The sequence below is a fragment of the Canis lupus genome, chromosome X (assembly GCF_011100685.1).
Source record: "Canis lupus familiaris isolate Mischka breed German Shepherd chromosome X, alternate assembly UU_Cfam_GSD_1.0, whole genome shotgun sequence".
Taxonomy (NCBI): Eukaryota; Metazoa; Chordata; class Mammalia; order Carnivora; family Canidae; genus Canis; species Canis lupus.
In genome coordinates, this window is record NC_049260.1 from 29,742,578 (window position 1) to 29,755,911 (window position 13,334).

Genomic DNA, 13,334 nt, shown 5'->3' on the forward strand with positions numbered 1-13,334 from the left:
TAAATAATAATAAATAAAATAAAATTATAAAGTTGTTTGGTTTCAATAAAGTTATTTGGCTCAAAACTTTAAAAAGGTCTCTGGTTGATTCCCGCGCAAACCCTTCACCTTTTAAGTTTTACAACAGGTATTCAGGAGTCTCTCCACCCACCTCTGCCCCATCTGTATGCAGCTCGGGATCTCTGAAGATGGAGAGGAAAGGTACTCCATGGAACCTGGAAAACACAAATCAATCTTCCCCTGATAAACGATGTAAGGGTGGGGGTGGGCTGGGGTGGGTCGGGGTGGGCCGAGATGGGCCCAGGTGGGCTGGAATGGGTCAAGGTGGACGGGTGGGGGGGGGGAAGGGCTGGGATGAGCCATGGGACCCTGGAAAATACAATATCAATCTTCCCCTTATAAACGACGTGGTTATATGAGGATGGGGGTGGAGTGGGATGAGGTGGTCCCTGGTGAATGGAGGTGCATGTGAATAGTAAAAGTATAGAAACTATCCCCTGAAGCTCATGACTGCAGTTGCGTCTGGGGAAGAAGGAAAAGGAATGTGATTGGGCAGGGATTAAAATAAAGGGGTCTTGGCTTTATCAGAAATGTTTATCTTCATTAAATTCTGCAAATACTAATGGTTAGATCTGCATAGCAAGATGGAGGTCTTGGAGGTCAGAATGTCAGAGTATCTCTGACAAGCTCATCCTGGGCAACAGTGATAATAGGAAATGAGTCTTAGGCCAGCTTCAACATAGACACCAGCAGTAACTTCCCGTGGTCACCAATGCCTGGCATACATATTGCAATTACAAAATGATCACTTATGTATGTTTTCTTTAATATGTCTCATATGTATATCTCTCTATATAAGTGTATTTGTATTCATTCCAAATAGCAACAGAAGAGTTTATTGTGAATCTCCAGACAAGATCCTGAATGTTTGCTTAGGAAGACACTGTTGAAAAGCACTGGATTATTATAAATCAATTTAGCTGCTTCCTAGACCTTTCCTGAGTCTGGTTATATCTCTGCCATTGGGTTTCATGAGTCCAACTTTGATTTAGCTTTTGTTATTTGCTACCAAGAAAACCTAAACTAGTATGTCTTATTATCATACCTTTACCAGGCTCCACTGTAATTATTTACAGTAGAGTAAATAGCTCCTCTAGAGTAGTAAGTGGCATTTTTTCTTTATCCCTAGACGAAGTTCACTGAAATGAAAAAGGAAGGCAAAAAAATTTTTAAGTTACCTGGATGGAAATACAGAGTAGGTGAAGACTGCCACCATAGGCATCCCTTTCATCCAAAAGTATTCCCTTTATAACTTACAGGTTTTAATTCCTTAGACCAGCCTTTCCAAGACTGAACACAAAATATTAGTAGGTGTTCAGTGAAAAATGGATTCATGGATATATATAAACACACACATATGAATATATATATATATATATATATATATATATATAATGTAGTCCTTAAATTAGCAGGAATTTTTTGTTTTATTTTTCAGTTTTTGTTTAGGAATTTTAAGTCTTTAATGCAAATATATATATACATATATATATATATATAGTGAATTTATAACAAGGGGATAAAATATTCATTATTTCTCATTCTATCTCACAGAACAATATTCCAAAGAAAATAGCTTCAGAAACAACGTTAAACAATCTCATTGTCTGTTGTTTGAGAATCACATACATAGCATCTAAACCTCACTCACTTTCACTAAAAAGTCATTTAAAAAAAACTGGAATCTTTGCTATGAAGTTTCCAGCACCATAATTTTTTTAGATATTTTAAAGACTATTTATTTGAGAAAGAGAGAGCCCACAAGTGGGGGGCGGGAGGCAGAGGAAGAGGGAGAAGCAGACTCCCTGCTGAGCAGGGAGCCCAATGCAGGGATTGATCCCAAAACACTGGGATCATGACCTGAGCCAAAGACCGACACTCAACCAACTGAGCCACCCAGGCACCCCCAGCACAGTAAGTTTTAAGGCAGAAGTGTAATACCGAGCCCTCACCATGAGAGTAGATAGGTATTACACACCTTTTATTTGGTTTCCTGATAGATAACTCCCAACACTGTATTTTTTCATCATATTCTAATTTCCATTTCCAAAAGAATGGCTTCTAGAAATGATGACACTGATATTTCTCCAGTATTTAAATCAAAGTTGACAGAAGGTCCAAACCTGGTAAATAACTTATATTCTTCACCTCTTTCTACCTATGTATTCATCTCACCAGTAGTGGAATTCTTCATTTTGATTTTCCAGATTAGACTGCAGAATTTTGATCACTAATATACCTTTTGGTGAAAAGCAGTTGGTCCTTGAATTTTCTGGAAATGAGTTGCTTATTCCTCTCACCAAAGCATGCTAAAACTCCTCAAAACAGACATTTAATTCTGAGGAAAAAATACAGCATATATGCTGCAAAGCATTTTACTAGTTAAGTCCAGGATAGTTAAATACATATATAGTGAATAATGTGCTTAATGTGCAGCATCTTACACCTCCATCTTTTTCCTTCAATAGAGATCATCAACATTATCTCTATCATTATTTGATTTTGAATGAGCACCCTATTGCAGTATGTTCCTCTCTAGGTTCAATGGAGGACCTATCAAGTTTCTCTCCAGCCCTAAAGTACATGATGCAATTCTATAAATTGAGACAGCATTATTCCCAAACAATAGTGGGCATGAGGCAATATCTAAATGCGAACTCTTGCAGATTTTTTTAATGCAAATTTGTTCCCACAACTAGTCTTAGGTATCAACACTCATGATAGATCCAATGAATTTGATAAAGTGCCCATTTTTCAGGCAGATATCAACATAATACAAAAAAACTATTATCTTCTATATATGGAAAATATTCTATCATTTTAATAAATGATTATATTATGCTAGAAAATAACAAGGTGATTAAAGTAAGTTTCTCAACAAGAACAGTATCTCAGTCTGGCCCATCTTATTAATCACAACTTTCATCTCTCTACTGTTTGGCTACTTAATTTGATTCAACAAGAATTTATTCTTAATAAATGAGTTCATGCAAGGGAATAAAAGTTAAATAAGACATGAATTTGGCCTAGTTAAATCAAATGTATTAGCATTTTGCCAATTTTCTAAGAGTAAAATACAAGTCCAATGTGAGACTATTTAATAACCAATTAAATCAGGAGTATAGACAGAGAATGTTTTCATTTATCACTCTCCACTTTACAAAGAGGTATGCTACACAATCATTCAACAAAATTTCACAAATGGGAATGTAGCATTGTTCAATAATGTATGAGGAAGAATATAGGCCAGCTATTCTTCCACTCAGAACAGTGGACTAAACATTAAATCTAAAGAATCATCATAATGACAATCATCTGGGTAAATTATGCTGTCAAAATAACATGTTAAGAGATTTCCTCTTTCTGATAAGGAGGGATGTTACCTGAGGGGGACAGAAACTTTGAGGAAGAACAATAATGTAACATGAACAACAGATTAAATTTCAGCGAATAAGGTTACTCATTTGTTTACATATTTTATGCTGTTGTTGCCTGGAGAAAGAGGAGGCACTCGAACAGATATTTTACTAGTGGAGATCATATAGGAGCCTTCTTAAGGACTATAGGTAAAGATAATCTGAAAATAAAAATTTAGGGCAGCCTTAATGGAAGGTCTTTATATAAGAAAAAAATACACATACTTATTGAAGGCTTTTACAGCATCATTACTTGCATACATTAATAAACACCGCTTATACTTACTGAGTTTGCCATTTATCAGGCATCAAGTTATGACATTTACATGAATTACCTCATTTCTGCCTCATAACCACACAAGAGATAATGCTATTTTTACCCCATTTATACATGAGCATAGCAAACTTAGAGATATATTAATTTTCTGATGTCTCACAATAATGGCTAAACTTGAATTTGAACACACATAGTCTGACTTGAAGACCTAGGCACTTAACCATTTGTCTATATGTTAATAACTAAATGAGAATCTTACAAGTCCTATGAGTTGTGATAATGTGGCAAAGTTTGCTGTGAGAAATTAGTAGGTAAGAGATCCTACAAGCCTGATTGTACATATAGAAATCTCAATCCAGCAGGACACACTCATAACAGATTAATCAGTTAAGTACCAATAATAATAAAAATGACACAATCTCTGGTCTAAAAAGTCAGAGACTTCTGGAATTTTTCAAAGAACAGTAAATTTGGACACAGGGCCTTACACTTTGTATTAATAGAACTGCAACGATCCAAAAAAGTGAACCCTGGCTGTGATTGGGCAGAAGTCAATTGCTGGGATCTTGTGAAGAAATTCATTGGAAATAGGAAATAAAAATAGAAAGATTAAATGCAAATAGGAAGAGATTATTTTAAATGGCTAGTAGAGTGAGCATATTTAGCCAATCAATATAATGCTTAGTGAGAAATAAAAATTACATGAATGAGCATTGATTTTTCAATCCAAAATTGTTTTTAATTTATTTTTTAGCACGAGAGCACATGTACAAGAGGGATGGGGGAGGTTAGGGGGAGAGGGGACAGAAAGAGTCACAAGCAGAGTCCGAGCACTGAGCATGTAGCCCGACATGGGACTTGATCTTACAACTATGAGATCATGACCTGAGCTGAAACCAAGAGTTGGATGCTTAACCGACTGCACAACCCAAGTGTCCCCCCAATACAACATTCTCTGGTTAGTAACAGAGTATAATTACCCTATTGCTACCAATCTGAATCTCATATTTTGAAAAAAGATTTTCAATCCCTTTCCTCTCGAGGCCTCTAATAAAGTACTAGAAAATGGCACCGCTTTTTTTGCTATATTCTCCCAAAGTTTGCCTTTCTGGTTCTAAACATCATAGAAAGAGTGAGAATAGCAGGTCCCAAGAGTCATTATTAGCCAAGAAGGAGAGGATGAATTTAGGATAGGATACATCCACACGGTTAAATGCTTTCTCTAAGAATTCACCTAAACTTTTTGTTTTCTGCCAGAGAAAACAAAAGTCTGTACTTATTTAAGAGAATTGGCAAACCAGGTGAAGGGGGTGAACAAATCTAGTATATCACTGAAGAGATCACTGAAACTGTTTCAGGTTCAGACAAGGCAGAAAAAGTGTGTTTCTAGGAATGTGCTGAAAGAGAGATGGAAGGGAATGAAGAACAAGTTCAAAAAGGGTGAAAGATGGATTCACTGAGATTTTAGAGGTGGTGCTCTGCTGTCACAAAAATGTGAACCTGATCACAAATAGAAGGGAGAAAAGAGGAGTTATGGGAGTTAATAAAGTGTAGGAACTGAGCAGAGGCTTTCAGAAGTGTCACTAGCATCAACATGGGCTCTTTTCTATACATCTATGTGATCTGCTTTGTGCTCTGAATTTCATGTCTATAGGATGCCAAGACCTTAAAACAATAATAATAAAATAACTACATTTCCATAGTGCTTTATAATGCGATATCATGGTGGTCACTTTTTCTAATTTTCACCTCACATAGAACCCTTTGTTCTTATGATTGCAAAATTCATTCAGACATTTTGCCTTCTATGCCAAATCTTTTTTTTTTTTTTTTTGGCTGCTTCTCAGCTTTTCTTATGTGTTCAGGAAGCCACTTTCTTCAGATATAGGGTTAGTGTATGTGCCTGGAGGTTTGCGATTCAGAGACCTCTCCAGGGGGTTAGGGTTCAGTTTAAATTTTAGATTTAGAGTTAGAGGTTAGGGTTACGGTAAGTGTTAGGGTATATGCCTGGTATTTTGTAGTTCAGAGTCCTCTCCAAATAATAAACACCTGATTTCTGCTGGGGTTGGGGTTAGGGTTAGGGGTTAGAGGTTTGAGGTTAAGGTGTGTGCCTAGTGTCCTGCAGTTCAGAGCCCTCTTTAAAGGTAAAATCCTAGACTTCTGCTGGTGTTAGAATAGACATGTATGTCAAAACATCTTAAGAATGTGAAAGATGAATAGGTCAAGGTGTTAGACGGTAAGGTGTTAAGATATTTTTAGAACTGAAAAATTTGACTATGAGCATATATCTTAGGTTTGAGCAAAGCCAGTTTAAAGTGTGTTTGTTAACACACACACACACACACACACACACACACACGATTTAGCTGATTTGGGGCCTGAGAGAAAAAGAATAAAGGAAATGTATACAATGTGTTATGAGTTATTTAAAGAAAGCAAGAGGTTCTGGAATTGGTCCTCACATGCCTTCAAAAGACTCCATGAAGTCATTTGGGTAACAAATGTCTACTTTTGTCTTGAGTGGTTAAGTCCATCAAGGTATAGAACAGCAGTTGCCAGCATGGGAAATAATTGAGCTGCCAGGCCAAGTAGCAGCAAGTCCATGGCTCTGAGTGGTGAAAACAGAGTGATGCATATTTGTGCAAACATTATCCCAGTACCAAATTCTCAATGCTTGCTGTGTCAGCATTTCTTTCCCCAGTTATACAAAGTCCCCAAGTGCTACTGATATATTTATTTTTCTTTTTTAAAGGGACGTAAAGTTTTGTATTTGTTAAAGTAAAAAAAAAAACTATACATGCTTATAAAACTAAATGAGTTGGTTTCTGTATTAAAGTTATAAAATGTGCAAACTTTATGTCATTGCTCTTGCTTTGTGATAATATGCTTGCTTGTTTCATTTTTGTTGGAAGAGACTAATATATTTAATATAAAATATAAATTAGAATCTAAAGCCCACAGTGGGAACTGAAATTATTATTACAATTTGAAGAATGGGGTGATATTTGTGAAATTATAGCTATTTTTCACTGGACTTCATGTTCAAAGATGTCTCTTCTGATGGTGATTATAATCTTTGTGTGTGGGTGTGATTGAGAAGCAAATATGTGATCAGAATTTTAAGGCGATAATTTAACTAATATAACATTTTCAAAGTTCTGTTCTATTAGCAAGTGTGCATTATCACAAAAATCTTCCTTAAAGAGAGAACTACGTAATTAGGTATTTCTAAGAGCTCTCGTTTCTTTTATTTATTGTTCAGGAAGCAGTAACCTAAAGGCCGAGAGAATTTTCATATCTAGACAGTGAATAAATCAGAAAAGTAAAATCTCCCTTCTCCCAGCCGAGTAAGTTCTTCAATACAAAGTTGACAAATGTTTTTCTTAAAGCAGCAAACTATCAGGCTGATCAAAATCACTAGGGCATTATGAGTCAGAGCATAACTTTTTTTTTTAAGATTTCATTTATTCATTCATGAAAGACAGAGAGAGAGAGAGAGAGGCAGAGACATAGGCAGAGGGAGAAACAGGCTCCATGCAGGAAGCCCGATGTGGGACTTGATCCCAGGACTCCAGGATCACGCCCTGAGCCAAAGGCATAGATGCTCAACCACTGAGCCACCCAGGCGTCCCCAGAGCATAACTTTTGAAGCGTGTTCCAGTATGACCTTTTGGATATTCTTGTACCTCTCCCCTTTACACTTTCTCTAATTTAGTTTGTTGAGCTGTAGCCCTTTCTATACACATTTTCCTTCTATCATGTATATGTTGCTAATAGTGAAAATGCTCAATCAATTCAACCTAAACCGAAGTGAATTATGTTTCTATTGCCTTATGTATCAGTCCTAAAGTGAAAACTTACCTTAATCTCTCTGGTTTATTATGATCAGAAGATTTGGAAAATGTCTCATGTAATCTGCCTATACTCACTAATGCCAACATACAGGCCCTGTCTCAGTTTTAGAAAAAATGCAAGCCTTACTGGAAAGGGAAGTCTTGATTGGGATCAATACTCAGTTGATCTGGCTTCTCCTGTCGTTCTACTTTATGTTTCAATTCTAGTAACTTGATTCCTTCCTGGGGTCAAGTCCTCACCCAATGACTCTGTCTCCTATCTTAACTCTGCAATTTGTCCCGACCTTGATAAGCAACCCAGCACATCAAGGGATTCCTCAGGACTGGGATTCTGATTTTCTCATGCTTCCATCCTTGCCACTTGAGACAGGATTCTGAACCTCAAACTCCATGCCTTACATGGACAGGCTAGCTTCCTGTCTCTTCACATCTGTTGACAAGTAATTGGCCTGTCTGCTTACCACATCTTAATATATTACTTCCCTGTAGAGTATCAGTTTCTTCCTTGTACAGCAGCTATTACTGTAGGTCCTCGGACTGAAGTTACCTATCAGTTTTTCTCAAGATAACTGACTTTTCCTATCTGGCTGGACTTCCTCATCCTACCAGCAACTTCTCCTCTGGTGAGTACATCTAGTTCCAGGTCCAAACTCTTCAAGACTGGCCCTCTGTCTTGCAATCAAACCTTCTGTGAAGACCCATTCTACAGAAAAAACCTGAAATCCTCCACGCTGGCTAACACTACTTGCTCCAAGATCTCTTTGAAGATGATTATCACAGCATTCAATATTATAGAGTAGATATTTATCAGAACTTTCTGCCAATCTTTTCTTCTTTCTGAAAATAACAGATTCACATCTCCAAAATCCAGTAGACATAAGAGCTACAAAAATTTAGATAAAATGCGCACATTCTTTAAAAATCTCTCTTTGTTTTACCACATGTAAAATACATCTATCAGAAAAAGAATAGTAACATTTTGTTTCATTATTAAAACACGTTACCTATTTAAAGGAGTAGTTATAAGCTTGTCATGTAAAAGGCAGCAGTGTAAACACCACAAAAGAAAACTACTATCTCCATTAACATGACATTCAAATTAGTACATGAACTACAGAGACAAAGAAAAGCCATCAAAACTAGAGAGGAAAAAGTATGACCTTGTACTTGCTTCTTTCAACATCAATAGATTTTAAAAATTGGGGTTAAGTTGAATTTGATTCACATTTTCGATTTGTGCTTGAACATACTTTTCTCTAGAAAAATGAAGCCTTTTTCACACTAATTCCTTTAATCTATGTCATCTTCACTTATAATCTAACCTGATGAAGATGTTACTTCCTTAAAAATACCTCACATTATCCTCTCAAAATTTATCCATTAGTGTCATTTGACATAAGATATGGGAGGTAAATGCATAATAATGTAGCTCATAAGCACATCTATCTTCCTGATACAGAAATTTTCAAGATGACACTAGGACAATAGTATCAGATAAAATATAAATTTTCAACAAAAGCCCCTCTATTTCTAAAAATACATTTAAAATCAATGGTAAATCTTTTTGAGAGGCAGTATATCATGAATTTTAAGAATCTGAGCAAGACAGAAATGGGTAAAAATCCTGACTCTATATTTGCTGTGTAACTTTTGACAAGCCTTTCCTCCATTTCATCATTTGTCTACATAACCATACTTTAAAAAAATACTGAATGAGCTAATGTATATAATAAACTGCTTAGCAGTGTGCCTACCAGGTAGAAAGTGTTTAATAAATAGTAGCTAATATTATCATCTTACTATCAGTAATCACTATATTCCTATCTATAGTTCTTGGCCTTTATTTTCACTTAACTTGTATTAAAATATTCTGAAATGCCTTTAATGACATTTTATCACAGACTCTGTGTGGGGATTTCTAATATTTAATCAGGCTGTGGTATTTTGCTTTTGCAAAAGAGTGTGTTGAGATATGTAGAAAAGACAAATGAGAACATTAAAAAAGGTGCATTTTAAGTAGTATATTTCTTGACAATACGTTCAGAACACAGGAAAATCTATTCTTTTGTATGCATTCTTTTGGAACCTCTTGCCCAGAGAGGCTGTAGAACCATTCATCATTTCCTACTGTTTCTACATCCATCACACCTTTTCCCTCTAGTCTCCATACAACCTCCCTAGTTTTTCTGATTGTAGTAGCAAGCAGAACTAATCATGAATAAATTCAGATGTGGGACAAGCAGAATATATTGGCCAGATATGACCTGAGGTCTCTACAGTCCATGGCCCTCAGAGTATTCTTATCTATCATGAGAAAGAGTTTATTAGATCCCAACAGTGCACAAGACGAGGCTAGGCATTAGAGAAAGCAAGTTAAATGGGCATAATCTGCTAGCCCTGTCAGGCATCTTTAGGTGTTGATTATTTAGCATTTATCAAATGTCCCTTGTGCTGCCTCTGTCCAAACAAACCAAGGGTTCTGTTTTGAAAAAGCTTGTGTCTTAATACCTCAAAAAAGAAAATAACTAGACTAGATATATGTATAGGAAATGCTGTAAATAAACTTATGAATTTTTTGCTAAGGAAAGGAAAAAATTCAGTATGATCCATCGTTCTTTGTTGTGGCACTAAGGTATTGGTATTGCTGAGCTAAAATGTTGACAGTGGAGAGAAATTCAAGATAATGTGGTGGTAGGAACTAATGCAAACACATCCCCATCTCTCCCTTTATTATAGAAGTCCCCTTTCTAGTTCTCATTTTCTCTGTAAGTCAGAAAACTTGCATTAAATGTACTTAATGTTCTCATAATTGTTCTCTTTTTGGGGTGTAGATTCAAAATAGGGTATAGGACGAGCACTGGGTGTTATACTATATGCTGGAAAATTGAATTTAAATTTTAAAATGTAAAAAAATTAAAAAGTAAAAAGTACACTATTAAAAAAACAAAAAATGGGTACAGTCCCTACTTTTTTAAAAGAGATTTATTTATTTATTCACAAGAGACACACACAGAGAGGCAGAGACATAGGCAGAGAGAGAAGGAGGCTCCCTGAGGAGAGCCCAAGGCGGGACTTGATCCCAGGACCCCAAGGGATCATGCCCTGAGCCAAAGGCAGACACTCAACCACTGAGCCACCCAGGCATCCCAGGTATAGTTCCTACTTTCAAAAACTTAAAGATTCCTCACCTTTAGGGAGAGGAGACACATACTTAAAACGACTAGCAAAACAATCATAATAAAAACATTAAATTCTACATGTTATCACATAGACAATAGGGGCAGAATGGGAGTGGAAAAGAAATCAGAGAAAACAGAATTGTTTAAAAATTATAAATTCAATTAAATTGTAAGAGAAGTTTTAGTGTCAAATTTAAAACATTGCATGGGGTTGTTTTCTTTATGTTTATTATTAATTTTTTCTTTAAGCTGTAGAATTATGAGAGAATACTCAAGATTTACAAATGCTATTTAAACATGAAAACAAGAGAGCGATTCCCTCATAAAGAAGAAGGAAAGAGAAAGAGAAAACTCTTGCATAGGTTGATACACTCTCTTGTTCTGGGTGACAAAATTATAAAGGTAGTGACTAATTGAAGATCAATGGAAAGACCCAGCTTTTAAGGATTGGACAGAGGAAGAGAATTCAGAAGATAAGACCAAGATAGAGGCCATAATGATTAGAAGAGAGCCAAGAGTATAGAGGCCCAGGATATTAAATTTTCTGTTGTTTCAAGATACTTTTGTTGATGTTATAAAGGCACTTAACATAAGATCTGCCCTCTTTGCAAACTTTTCTGCATACAAGTGCTGCATAACAAAAAGAGCAACTTAAGCCAATATTTATTTATTCTACAACGGTTATGTTGGTCTGGGAACAAGTTCTCACAGTCGAAAATCAAAGCATCAGCTGAGTTTGTCTATTATCTGGAGACTCCAGGGAATAATCTGTGTCCAAACCCACTGAAGTTGTTGGTAGAATTCAACCATAGCTACAGGACTGTAGGAGTGAGGTCCACATTTTCTTGCTGGCTATTGGTCAGGGGCCTCTCTCAGCAAGTTAAGGCTGCCCACATTCCTTCACACATACAACCCTACTCTTCACTCCATCTTTAAACCGGCATTGGTGAGTGAGATCCTTCTTGCACTTGGAATCTCTCCGACTTCCTTTTCTAAAACCAACTGGAGAAAACCCTACTTTAAAGGGCTTACTCTGGGCAGCCTGGGTGGCTCAGCGGTTTAGTGCCGCCTTCAGCCCAGGGTGTGATCCTGGAGATCCAGGATCAAGTCCCACATCCGGCTCCCTGCATGGAGCCTGCTTCTCCCTCTGCCTGTGTCTCTGCCTTTCTCTCTCTCTCTCTCTCTCTCTCTTTCTCATGAATAAATAAATACAATCTTAAAAAAATAAAAATAAAAGGGCTCACTTGATTGCATCAGGCCAACTGGATAATCTCCATATTTTTTAGGGCAACTGCCTTGTGACTTTGCTTATATCTGCAAGATCCCTTCATAACAGTCCCCAGATTAGTGTTTGATTGAATAATCAAAGAGCAGGAATCTTGGAGTGGAGGCATCTTTAGAATTTTGCCTACCACATCCAATAGCCCAAGAAAAGACGTTAACAAATGAATAAATCAAGTATATATATATTATGGCAGGCTAAAGGAGGTCAAGAACTAAGTAAAAAACACTGTATTGTCAATCTGGTACAGCATGGTGACTTCTGAGGGAGCTAATCTGGCAGTGATGGAATTAAAGGGAATATGGGAAGAGTGATGGAATTGCAAGGAAATGAATGATTGGGTGGTTGGAAAGTACATACACTAAACACAGAGAGATTTAAAAAATATTTACAATTAACCAATAATAAAATGCCATATATCAAAAGATGCATTGTAGATCATGAGAATTTTTTAAAATACTATCAGATATCTAAATGCTAAAATAAAACTGTACTAGTGAATTATGTAGGTGAATTCCTTTACTATTTAGGAAGGGTAAGAAATGCCCTGCTGTGATTCAAAACCTAGAAGCAAAAAGGTAATTCCTGATCATTTTGATATTAAAAATGTGCACGGTATGAATAAAGAAGAGAAAGGAAGGAAAGGAGGGTGGGTAGGAGAGATAAGGATAAATGACAAAATTGAATATAATATTTGCATCTCAAATCACATACAGAGGGCAAATATTGTTATTAAATTAAAAAAAAAACTTCTAAGAAATAAGAAGAAAAAGTCCAAAAACTTTAAGAAAAAATAGGTTAATGACATGGAAAACACTTCATATAAAAAGAACCAGCAATGGCCCTTCATCACAAATATAAGAGAAATACAAATGGAAACTACAGTAAAGCATCATTTTTAAAAACAGATGAACGTTTTGAAAACATACTCTCTTGTTAAGACTATGAGAAAACAATCACTTTCATACACTGCTAGTAGAAATTCAAAACCATACCACTTCCAAGATTTGATATTGGCAAATTACTAGTTAGTGAAATTAAACAGGCATTTACCCTTTGATCCAAAATTTCACTTCTAGGAATCTGCCCCTAAGATCCACTCACATAAATATTAAGTGACTAATGCACAAGACTATTTATTTCCCTACCATTTGCAAAAGCAAAACAGTTGTAAAAAACAAAAAGAATGAAAAAAATCACACTTCTTTGGGTAACAAATGTGTAAGAATTCATACACACAACTCATACACATATACACACATATGT